The 12,203-nt window shown below is 37.9% G+C and overlaps 1 protein-coding gene across 3 annotated transcripts in view; it reads right to left on the bottom strand.

Annotated features, from left to right (window-relative positions):
* SASS6 (SAS-6 centriolar assembly protein) overlaps positions 1 to 12,203 on the bottom strand; it is a 57,792-nt gene that overhangs the window by 3,541 nt on the left and 42,048 nt on the right. The gene's annotated exons all lie outside the window — the stretch shown is intronic.

Genomic DNA, 12,203 nt, shown 5'->3' with positions numbered 1-12,203 from the left:
TTTAACAACAACAAAAATCCTATTTCTCCTTGCCAAAAATATTCCTGTGATAGAAGCAAGACAAACAGTGCAACATGATCTCTTAACAATTATTTTGAGACAAAAACAAACACTAATGCAGCCAATCCTTGTACAACATGGGTTTGAACTGTAGGGGCTATTTATACGGACTTTGGTCAATAAATACAGTACACCAGTAGAATGCAGTACCATCTGTCTCCTCATCCCCGCCCAGTTAGCAAAGCTGGATCCTGAAGTAACACCTACTCCTTATCCACTTGACTCCCTAGGTTCTGCTTACAGGAAATGCTGGCAAGCAATAAGCTGCTAGTTCCCTGGGGATTTTAGCTTACCACCTCAGAGAACATCCACCATGGTGGACGGCACCCCTGCCTGCTGTCTGCTCTTCACTGCAGGCTCCCTCCTTGTTGTTCTGGGGTTTCCCCAGACCCTCCAGTGGTGTGGTATCTTTCGTTCTGTGATCCTTGCCCAACTACAAACAGTAACTGGCCCTGCCACTTCAGCAAGAATCTCTCTCTGGAGCCGGTTCCTTTACTGCCTCTCAGCTCAGGCCTCAGTGAACTAAGCATGCACACAGGGAGTGGAATGAGGAGTGCCAAAAGCAGGGGAGAGTCCAGCCTACCCGTATGCTTCCTCTACATTCCCTTTGTTTGTAATCATTTGGCAACTTCTTATGTTTCAATCACAATATAAAATACATTCATGGGGAAGACAGGGGGAAAATATATATTTTTTTTCACACACACATACATATATATATGAAACACAGTAGTTAAATTTGAGGGAAGTCAAAAGTTATACATGATTTTTTGACAATGCAGGGGTCAATGCCTTCTAACCCCAGCACTTAAATAAGTATCAGGGCACCTGGGTGGCTCAGTTGGTTGAGCATCCAACGCTTTTTTTTTTTTTAATGTTTATTTTTGAGAGAGAGAGAGAGAGAGAGAGAGAGAGAGAGAAAGCAGGGGAAGGGCAGAAAGAGAGGGAGACACAGAATCCGAAGCAGGCTCCAGGTTCTGAGCTGTCAGCAGAGAGCCCAACATGAGACTCGAACCCACAAACTGCGAGATCATGACCTGAGCCGAAATCGAACGCTTAACCAACTGAGCCACCCAGGCACCTGGAGTATCCAACTCTTGATTTCAGCTCATGTCACAATCTCACAGTTTGCGAGTTTGAGCTTACCGCCCCCTGTCAGGCTCTGTGCTGACAGTGCAGAGACTGCTTGGGATTCTTTCTCTGCCCCTCTCCTGCTTACGCTCGCTCTCAAGATAAATAAATATACTCAAAAAAATTTTTTTTTTAATTTTTAACTTTATTTTTTGAGAGAGACAGAGCATGAGCCGGGGAGGGGCAGAGAGAGAGGGAGTCACAGAATCCGAAGCAGACTCCAGGCTCTGAGCTGTCAGCACAGAACCAGACATGGGGCTTGAACTCATGAACCAAGAGATCATGACCTGAGCTGAAGTCGGACGCTTAACCGACTGAGCCACCTAGTCACCCCCAAAATTTTTATTTTATTTTATTAAAAAAAAATTTTTTTTTAACGTTTTATTTATTTTTGAGACAGGGGAGGGTCAGAGAGAGGGAGACACAGAATCTGAAACAGGCTCCAGGCTCTGAGCTGTCAGCACAGAGCCCGACGCGGGGCTCGAACTCACGGACCGCAAGATCATGACCTGAGCCGAAGTCGGCCGCTTAACCGACTGAGCCACCCAGGCGCCCCTCCCCCAAAATTTTTAAATAAGCAAGTGTCATAGTTCTAAAAGTTTTCTCCCTATTTATAACAATGATGCATATACAGCATGTATTCTGAGAATTCTTCCCTTTTCAAGAATTTTCAAAGTCTGTTATATTTATGGTTTCTAAATGAAAGGCTAGGAATTAGAATTTTAAGACAAAAGTAACCCAAGAATCTATACAAAATCCAAACTAAAATAGATGACTGAGCATGTTTCACACCAGGAATTTATAAATGGGTTCTATATCAGAAAAATGTATACACATAATCAAACTAATAGATGGAAAAAAAATTATGACCACTTGCATACAAAAGGAAAAGGCAGGAGAAAACATTAAATATCTACTTTTGGTAAAAAGTCAATAAAATAGGGATAGATACTAATTTCATAGGTTAAAACTACAAATTAAAAAGGTATATACTACTGTACTATCAAGCTTCAATATTCCAAAGATATTAGTTCTCCCTACATTAATCCATGCATTTCACATGATAACCTTAAACACAAAAAGGAGTTTTTAAAATGAAACAAGCTGACTCTAATATTCCTTATAGAAAAATAAATATGGAGTGCCTGGGTGGCTCAGTCGGTTAAGCATCCAACTTCGGCTCAGGTCATGATCTCTCAGTCCATGAGTTTGAGCCCCACATCAGGTTCTGTACTGACAGCTCAGAGCCTGGAACCTACTTTAGATACTGTGTCTCCCTCTCTCTCTGCCCCTCCCCCACTTGCAGTCTGTTTCTCTCTCACAAAAATAAACATTGAAAAATTAAAAAAAAAAAAGAAATATGGGTGAGGAATATTAAAGTATCAGATAGCAATTCATAAGATAATTTTCAGCACCAATCACAAATTAGAAAACTGTACAAAATAAAAAGAATGGTCTCAAATACTGAACAGACAATGCACAGGTTGTATGTAACCTTTGAGAGAAATGTAATTCCCCATCAATGACCCAGCTTTCCAACTGGAGGCACACCCTAAATTCAGGTACAGAGGGAAAACATAGATCAACATCAGAATTTAGGGAGTTTGGGGTAAGTGAAAATTAAAGGGCAGAATTCTGATGAGAAAGAAGCTATAAAGGAAAATCTCTGGAAATCTGCACATGGATCCCTTAGAATTTTTTCTTTGTACTGGCCACATGCATAGGGAAAAATGCCCCAAGCCAAAAAAAAAGAAATGGGAGGGGTGCCTAGGTGGCTCAGTCGGTTGAGCATCCGATTTCAGCTCAGATCATGATCTCACACTTCGTGGGTTTGAGCCCACAGTGGGCTCTATGCTGGCAGCTCAGAGCCTGGAGCCTGCTTTGGATTCTGTGTCTCCTTCTCTCTCTGCCCCTGCCCTGCTCGCTCGCACTCTCTCTCTCTCAAAAATCAATCAACATTAAAACAGTAAAAAAAAAAAAAAAAAAAAAAGAAATGGGAATTTTCACATGAACAATTTCTAAGGTTCAAAATCATGGAGACACATAGTAATCATTTAGGGCATTCAGTGAAGAGCCACAAAGGATCACAGCTTTGTAGAAGGGCTGAACTATCTCTTGAGTAAAAGCTACTTTAGATGCACCCAAGTAAAGCTAAAGAAAAAAAATGAAAGAAACCTAGAATGCTCCAAAGGGATCAAGGGAACCCACAACTAACTTAAATACCAGCCACTCTTTATTTTATTAAAAAAAAATTTTTTTTAAATATTTATTTTTGAGAGACAGAGACAGGATATGAGCAGGGGAGGGGCAGAGAGACAGGAGACACAGAATCTGAAGCAGGCTTCAGGCTCTGAGCTGTCAGTGCAGAGCCCAATGCAGGGTTCAAACTCATGAACCATGAGATCATGACCTGAAATGAATTTGGAAGTTTAACCAACTGAGCCACCCAGGCAATCCTACCAGCCACTCTTTAAAGGAAGGTAACAAAACACATACGGTCAACAATGTAACCACTGACAGTGTTCCACAGTCTATCAAAAATTACTAGAGATGACATTAAGAAAATGTAACACCAAGGAAAGAGTCAATAAAAACAGATTCAGAAATGACAGAAATGATAACAGGACAAGGACAGAGATGTTAGAACAAAGATAACGATCAAAAAGAATTTAATGGAAATTGAAAGTATGAGAAAAATGAAAAATATAAAAAAGAATGAAATGGAACTTGCAGCAATGGCAAATTCAATACCTCAAACACAAATTTCTAACTGGACAGAAATAACAGCATATTAAACACTGCAGAAAAAAAAAAGATAGGTGACTTTAAAACATAGCATTTGACTGTAAAATAAAGCATAAAATAAAGAACAGTCTCAACAGAAAAATATGGGATCAACCACGTATAAATGGAATATTGAAAGAAAATAATAGGAAAAAAAGTGAAGAAATAACGACCAGAATTTTCCAAGTTGTCAACCATAAACCCCTGATACACAGATCCTCAATAAAAGCCCTAAGTGGATAATGATATACATGTACCACACCAAAATATATTATAAATAAGTTGCTGAAAAAAATGAAAAAAAAGGAAATGTGAAAAGCACCCAGAGAAAAAGTCACTTTCTAAAGAGGAAAAGTGCTAAAAAAAATGACTACTAATGACTTGCCAGAAACTATTCAATCCAGGCAACACAGGATAACCTCTTCAAAATGCTGAAAGGAAACAGAAACTTGTTGATTTTGATGGCAACGTAGGAAGAGGACAATGTAGAAAGACCCTGAGCTCACCTCCTCCAGAGACACACCAAATCTACCTCTTTCTAGAGCAATTCCTCCTGAAGATGCTGAAGGCTGAATGAACAACTTGTGCATAACAAATATAGACAGAGAATGGCAAAAGGTGGAGACAGGGTAAGAAAGGGAAACACCCAATGTCAACACTGCGAACTACACTGGGGAAGGATAGTACTGAGTAACTGTGAGCTGATTCACCTGCCCTGCGCACAGAAAAAAGCCTCAGATTAAAAGAAGAGCTAGAACATAAAAGATCAAGTCCTAGAATTCTGCCAAAAGCAAGAGAGCTGCTGTACCCTCTCCGAGCCACAAGGGCTGATGAGGACTGTTTACATTCCCCCTCCACCTTGATAGCGCAGACAGGGGACAGGGTACCTCAGCCAGCCCTGGGCTCCTAGCCCACACCACTTCCAGACACCTTGGGAAACAAGAAAAAAGCTGCAATTTAAAAGAGCAACTAGAATAAAAGATCCAGCCCTAGAATTCTGCCACATGGTGGAGGGAAATGTTGGAACTCTCTCTGGGTTGGAGGGGCTGGCAAGTGGCACAGTTTATTTTGCTCAGCCCTGACAGTGTGGATGAGAACAGGGTTTGGCCACCCTAGCTGGAAGACTGCTTCAGCGACCCCAGCATGGTGCACACCAGAACGCCCCTAATCAGCACTCACTGTACTCCCGCCATTTGCCACAGTAACAGGAGGGGCAAAGCACCCCAGAATACTCCAGGCCCTCACCACTTTAGCTGCAGACATCTTGCCAGGGCACCCCTAGTAAAGAATACCTCAGGACCTCCAAACCCACTGCCACATCATCTCCAGATGACTTATCGGGGTGCCTTCTGTGTAGAGTGACATGGGAAGCCCTGGCCAGTGTCCACTTCAGTTTCAGTTGTCCTGGGAGGATACCTTCTGCATGGAGAGCTCTGGGACCACCCTGGCCCCTGCCTGCTTCAGTTCAGGACCTCCCACCATGGCAGCTGCAGGACAAAGTACCCCATGATGCCCAGCCCACACAAGCCATACCTCCAGCCAGCCAGCCAAGGTCACCAGGCATACACAATCTACACAGGAGATGACCATACACAAGATGATTCCTTTAAGTTTAGGAGAAATAGCTGTTGCACCAAATTCAGAGAAGTAAACACAGAAAGTCAAGCAAAAGGAGAGAGAAATATGCTCCAAATGAAAAGACCAAGACAAAAGCTCAGAAAAGAACTAAATGAAACAGAAATAACTAATCTATCTGATAAAGATTTTGAAGTAATGGTCAGAAAGATGCTCCCTGGACTGTGGAGAAGAATGGATGAACTCAGAATTCAACAAAGAGAAAATGCACAAAAACTAATCAGAACTGTATTAACAACTGAATGTAAAATACAGTAGAAGAATCAACAGCAGATTAGCAAATGCAAAGGAACAAATCAGCAACCTGACAGGGTAATGGAAAGCAGCCAAGATGAACAGCAAAAAACGAAAAGTTTCTTTTAGGTAAACTCTACCCCCAACATGGGGCCTGAACTCATGACCCTAAGATCAAGAGTTGCATGCTCCACCAACTGAGTCAGCCAGGTGTCCAAGATAAAAGACTTTTTAAAAATGAGGGGTGACTGGGTGGCTCAGTCAGTTGAGTGCCCGACATCTGCTCAGGACATGGTCTTGCAGTTCATGAGTTCGAGCCCCGTGTCAGGCTCTGTGCTAACAAACAGCTCAGAGCCTGGAGCCTGCTTCAGATTCTGTATCTCTCTCTCTCTCCCCCTCCCCTGTTCATGCTCTGCCTCTATCTCTGAAAAATAAATAAATGTTAAAAAAAATAATAAAATAAAAAATGAGGATAGATTAAGGGATTCCTGGACAACATCAAGAGAGCAAACAGTCGCATCAAAAAGATCCCAGAAGAAGAGAAAGAGAAAAGTGCAGAAATCTTATTTGAGAAATAATACCTGAAAATACATAACCTGGGGAAGGAAACAGATACCCAGGTCCAGGAAGCACAGAGAGCTCCAAACAAGATGAACCCAAGGAGGTCCATACCCTGACACATAATTAAAATAACAAAGAGTAAAGATACAGAACTTTTTAAATAAGAGAGAAGCAACTGGTTGCTACAAAGGAATCCCATAAAGTTATCACTTAATTTCTCATCAGAAACGTTGCAAGCCAGAAGGGAGTGCATGATATATTCAAAGTGCTGACAGGGAGGAAAAAAAAAAAAAGTACACCCAAGAATATTCTACCCAGCAAGGTAAGAGTGTTTCCCAAAAGAAAGTTTAAGGAGTTCATCATCACTAAACCAGCCTTAAAAGAAATGTTAAACAGACTCCTCTAAGTGGAAAAGAAAGGGCCATAATTAAAAGAAAATTAGGAAAAGAAAAACTTTCATGAATAAAAGCAAACAAACAATAAAGATAATTAAGCAATCACTTACAAAGTTAGTATGAAGGTTAGAAAATTCAATTATTTCTAAATTCAATTATTTCTAAAAAAAATTAGTTAAGGGGAGTCACAAAATAAAAAGATGGAAACTATGAGGGGCTCCTGGGTGGCTCAGTCAGTTAAGTGTCCGACTTCGGCTCAGGTCATGATCTCACGGTTCAGTTCTGTGAGTTCGAGCCCTGCGTTGGGCTCTGTGCTGACAGGTTAGAGCCTGGAGCCTGCTTCAATTCTGTGTCTCCCTCTCTCTGCTCTTCTCCCACTTGCACTCTGTCTCTCCCTCTCTCAAAAATAAACGTTAAAAAAATTTTTTAAAAAGATGGACACTATAAAAACTTATACAAAAAATGTGAAGGGGAGGGAGTAAAAATAAAGTTCATTTACAATGTCTTTAAATTGACTATCAAGATAATATAGACTGTTATATACTCAGAGTGTTATATATGGACTTCATGGTAAGTATAAACCAAAAACCTATAGCAAGTACACATAAGAGAAAGAAATCTAAGCATAACACTAAAGAAAGTCATCAATCACGAGGGAAGAGAGCAACCGAAGAAAGGAACACAGAAGAACTACAAGAACAACCAGAAAACAATAAAATGGCAATAAGTACATACTTATCAAGAATTACTTTAAAAATGTAAAGGATCTAAATGGCCCCATCAAGATACAGGGTGATGGAATGTTCCCATAACAAAACAAGCCCCATCTATATGCTGCCTACAAGAGACTCACTTCAGACCTAAAGACACATAAAGACTGAAAGTGAAGTGAAGAAAAAGATATTCCAGGCAAATGGAAACAAAAAAAAGCCTAGGTAGCAATACTTACATCACACAACAGACATTAAAGTTTAACAAGAGACAAAGAAGGTCATTACATGATAATAAAGGGATCAATCCTTAAAGGGAACAGAACTGTAAATATCTACCCACTCAACATTGGAGCACTTAAATACATAAAGCAAATATTAACAGACATAAAGGGAGAAATTGACAATAATACAATAATAGTAGGGGACTTTAACGCCCCACTTACATCAATGGATACTGTATCCAGGCAAAAAATCAATTAGGAAACAGGATCTTTATATGACATATTAAAAATTTTTTTATTTTATTTTTTATCTTTATTTGTGAGAGAAAGAAAGACCTCGAGGAAGGGATATGGGCGAGGAGAGGAAATAGTGGAGGAGAGAGGGAGAATCCCAAGTAGGCTCCAGGTTCAGCACTGAGCCTGACATGGGCTTGATCCCATAACCCTAGGATTATGACCTGAGCCAAAAATCAACAGTCGGATGCCCAACCAACTGAGCCACCCAGGCACCCTGACATATTAGACCAGATAAACTTTACAAATATATACAGAACATTCTACCCCAAACCAATAGAATACACTTTTTCAAAACACGTGGAACATTCTCCAGGACATATCATCTCTTAGGCTACAAAACAAGTCTCGATAAATGTTTTAAGATTGAACTCCTATCAACTATAGTTTCTGACAATCATTATGAAAGAAATTACAAGAAAAAAATTGGAAAAAGTACAAACACATGCAGGCTAAACAACACACTACTAAATACCCACTGGGTAAATGAAGAAATCAAAGAGGAAGTAGAAAAATACACTAAGTAAAATAAAATGAAAACACACCAGTCCAAAATCTACAGGATGCAGCTAAAGCAATTCTAAAGAGGAAAATTTATAGTGATAAAGGCTTACCTCAAAAGGCAAGAAAAAAAAATCTCAATCTATCTAACTTTACATGTAAAGGAACTAGAAAAAGAACAAAGCCGAAGCCAGTACAAGTAAAAAAATAAAAGATCAGACCACAAATAAATAAATGAAACAGAGACTAAAAAAACACTGGAACAGATCAATGAAATCAGCTGGTTCTTTGAAAAGATCAACAAAATTAACAAACTTTTAACTAGACTCATCAAGAACAAAAGAGGAACCAAATAAATAAAATCAGAAGTGAAGGAAGTAGCAACTGACACCATAGAAATGCAATCGATTGTAAGAAACTAAAATGAAAAATTATACACCAACAAATTCAACCCAGAAGACAAGGACAGATCCCTAAATATACACAATCTTCCAAAACTGAATTAGGAAGAAACAGAAAATTTGAACAAATTTCCAGTAAAAAAAAATAACAGCAACCAAAAAATATCCAACAAATTAAAACCCAGAACCAGATGGATTCAGAGGCAAATTCTATCTGACATTTAAAGAAGAATTAATACCTATTTTCTCTTTAGTCTATTCCGAAAAAAAGGAACAGGAAAGAAAGCCTCAAAACATACATTCTATAAGACCAGCATTACCCTCATATCAAAACCAGACAAAGACACTACAAAAAAGGAAAACCATAAGCCATATCCCTGAAGAACATGGATATAAAAGTCCTCAACAAAATATTAGCAAACCACATACAACATTATTAAAAGGATCATTGACCATGATCGAGTGGGATTTATTCCTGGGATGCAAGGGATGGTTCAATACCTGCAAAACAATCAACATGTGAAACACCACTTTAACAAAAATAAGAATAAAAATATCATCTCAATCACTAAATAAAAATCATTTGACAAAGTCAATATCCATTCATGATAAAAAAAATTTTCAACAAAGTGGGTTTAGAGAAAACACCTCAACATAATAAAGGTCATATATGATAAACTCACAGCCAACATCATACTGAATAGTGAAAAATTGAAACCTTTTCCCCTAAGATCAAAAACAGCACAAGGATATCCACTCTAGGTACTTTTATTTGACATACTACTGAAGTCCTAGCCACAGTAGACAAGAAAAAATAAAAGGCATCCAAATTGGTAAGTAATAAGTTAAATAGTCACAATTTGCAGATGACATGATACCAAACATAGAAAACCCTAAATGCTCTACAAAAAAACTATTGGAATAAGTGAATTCGACAAAATTGCAGAATATAAAATTAATATACAGAAATCGGTTATTCCTATACACTAATAATAAAGTAGCAGAAAAGGAAATTAAGAAAATAATTCCATGCACCCCTATATTGATTAGAGCATTATTTACAATAGCCAAGTTACAGAAGTAGCCCAAGTGTCCACTGATTGATGAATGGATAAAGAAGATGGGGTATATATATACGATGGAATATTACTCAGCCATAAAGAATGAAATTTTGCCATTTGCAATAAAATGGTGGAGCCAGAGTTTAAGCAAAATAAGTTAGAGAAAGAAAAATAACCATATGATTTAATTCACATGTAGAATTTAAGGGGGGGAAAGGGGGGGGAAATAAAAGAGAGACAAAGTAAGAGACTCTTATTTACAGAGAATTGATGGTTACAGAGGGAGGGGAGGTGAGGGGATAGGCTAAATAGCTGATGCGGATTAAGAAGTGCACTTGTGATGGGTGGCTAAGTTGGCTAAGCATCCAACTTTGGCTCAGGTCATGATCTCGTGGTTCATGAGTTCCAGTCCTGCATCAGGCTCTGTGTTGACAGCTCAGAGCCTGGAGCTTGCTTTGGATTCCGTGTCTCCCTCTCTCTCTGCCCCTTCCTTACTCATGCTCTCTCAAAAATAAATAAACATTTAAAAAAAACGGACAAAAGATTAAATAGATGTTTTACCAAAATAAATACACTGATAACAAACCAGCACATGAAAAAATGCTCTCAGCTTCATTAGCTATTAGGGAAAATGCATGTTAGAAGTCATAATAAGAGATTTCTATATACCTATTAGAATGGCTAAAAGTAAACAATTCACCATACCAGCTGTTGTCAAGAATATAATGTATCTTGAATTCTCAGACTGCTGATGGATGGTTCAACCACTTTTGGAAAAGTTTGGTAGTTTCTTAAAAATGAAATATATATCTCCAGCCATTCCATTTCTAGGTATTCACCTTAGACAAATACAAAGACTTATACACAAACAATCACAAGCAGCTTTATTTGTAATAGCCCAAAACTGAAAGTGACTGAAATGTCTATCAAATGGTGAAGAGATAAACAAATGGTGGCATATGCATTCAATGATACACTATTGAGCAATTAAAAGAACTAGTGATACACACTACAACCTGGATAAACCTCAAACATGGTGAAAGCAGACAGACAACAAAAGCTTCATATTGTATGATTCTATTCATATTAAATGTAATGAAGCAAATGTATAGACAGAAAGCAGATCAGTACTTGCCTAGGGCTGGGGGCAAGAGTGTGGATTAACTACAAATAAGCACTAGGGAACCTTCTGGGGACATGTAAATGCTCTAAAATTGTACTGTCATAACGGTTTCACAACTCTACAAATTAATTAAAATTACTGTACTGTAAACTTAACCATGGGAGAATTTTATGGTATATAAATTATACTTTAGTAAAGTTTTAAATTTTTCTTTAAAAAGTACCATAAAGAATAAAAAGACAAGGCAAAAATTGGAAAACAGTACATTAACATATAAAACCCACAGCAGACTAGTGACCAAGATATATATAAAAAATGCTTATGATGTCATTTTTTAAGGGCTACACATCTCAAGCAAACAAATGGATAAAGAAATAGACATTTTATAGATGAGGAAACCAACTATAAATACAAAGCTGATGTTTCACAATGAGGGAAATACTAATTTTCATCATAATCACCAGACAGACAAAATTATCTTTGACCCAGTTACTTTTAAGAATTTATCTCACATAAGATGTGGTGTGTATATATATATATACGTATATATATATACACACACACAATGGAATACAGCTCAAAAAAAAAAAATCTTGCCATTCGCAACATGGATAGAACGAGACGGTATAATGCTAAGTTCAGTAAGTCAGAGAAAAATAACATATGATTCTACTCATATGTGGAAGTTAAGTAACAAATGACCAAAGGAAAGAGACAAACCAAAAAAAAGACTCTTAACTATAGAAAACAAACTGATAGTTACCAGAGGGTAAGGGGATGAGTGGATAGGTGAAATCAGTGAAGGAAATTAAGAGTACACTTTATCTTGATGAGCACTGAGTAATAGAATTACAGAATTACTATATTATATACCTGAAACTAACTTAACTATATATGTTAACTATACTAGAATTAAAATAAATTTTTAAAAAGAAAGAAAAAATGAAAATAAGTAAATAAGAATTTATCTTACAAACCTACTGGTAAAAGGCCATAAAGATACATATTCAAATATAATTGCTGAAGCATGGTATGAATATCTAGATTGAAAACAACCTGATCATCCATTAACAGAGCACTAGTTAAATT

The sequence above is a fragment of the Prionailurus viverrinus genome, chromosome C1, assembly GCF_022837055.1.
Source record: "Prionailurus viverrinus isolate Anna chromosome C1, UM_Priviv_1.0, whole genome shotgun sequence".
NCBI lineage: Eukaryota > Metazoa > Chordata > Mammalia > Carnivora > Felidae > Prionailurus > Prionailurus viverrinus.
The sequence above is the reverse complement of the archived record's forward strand: the minus strand, read 5'-3'. Positions and strand labels throughout refer to the sequence as shown.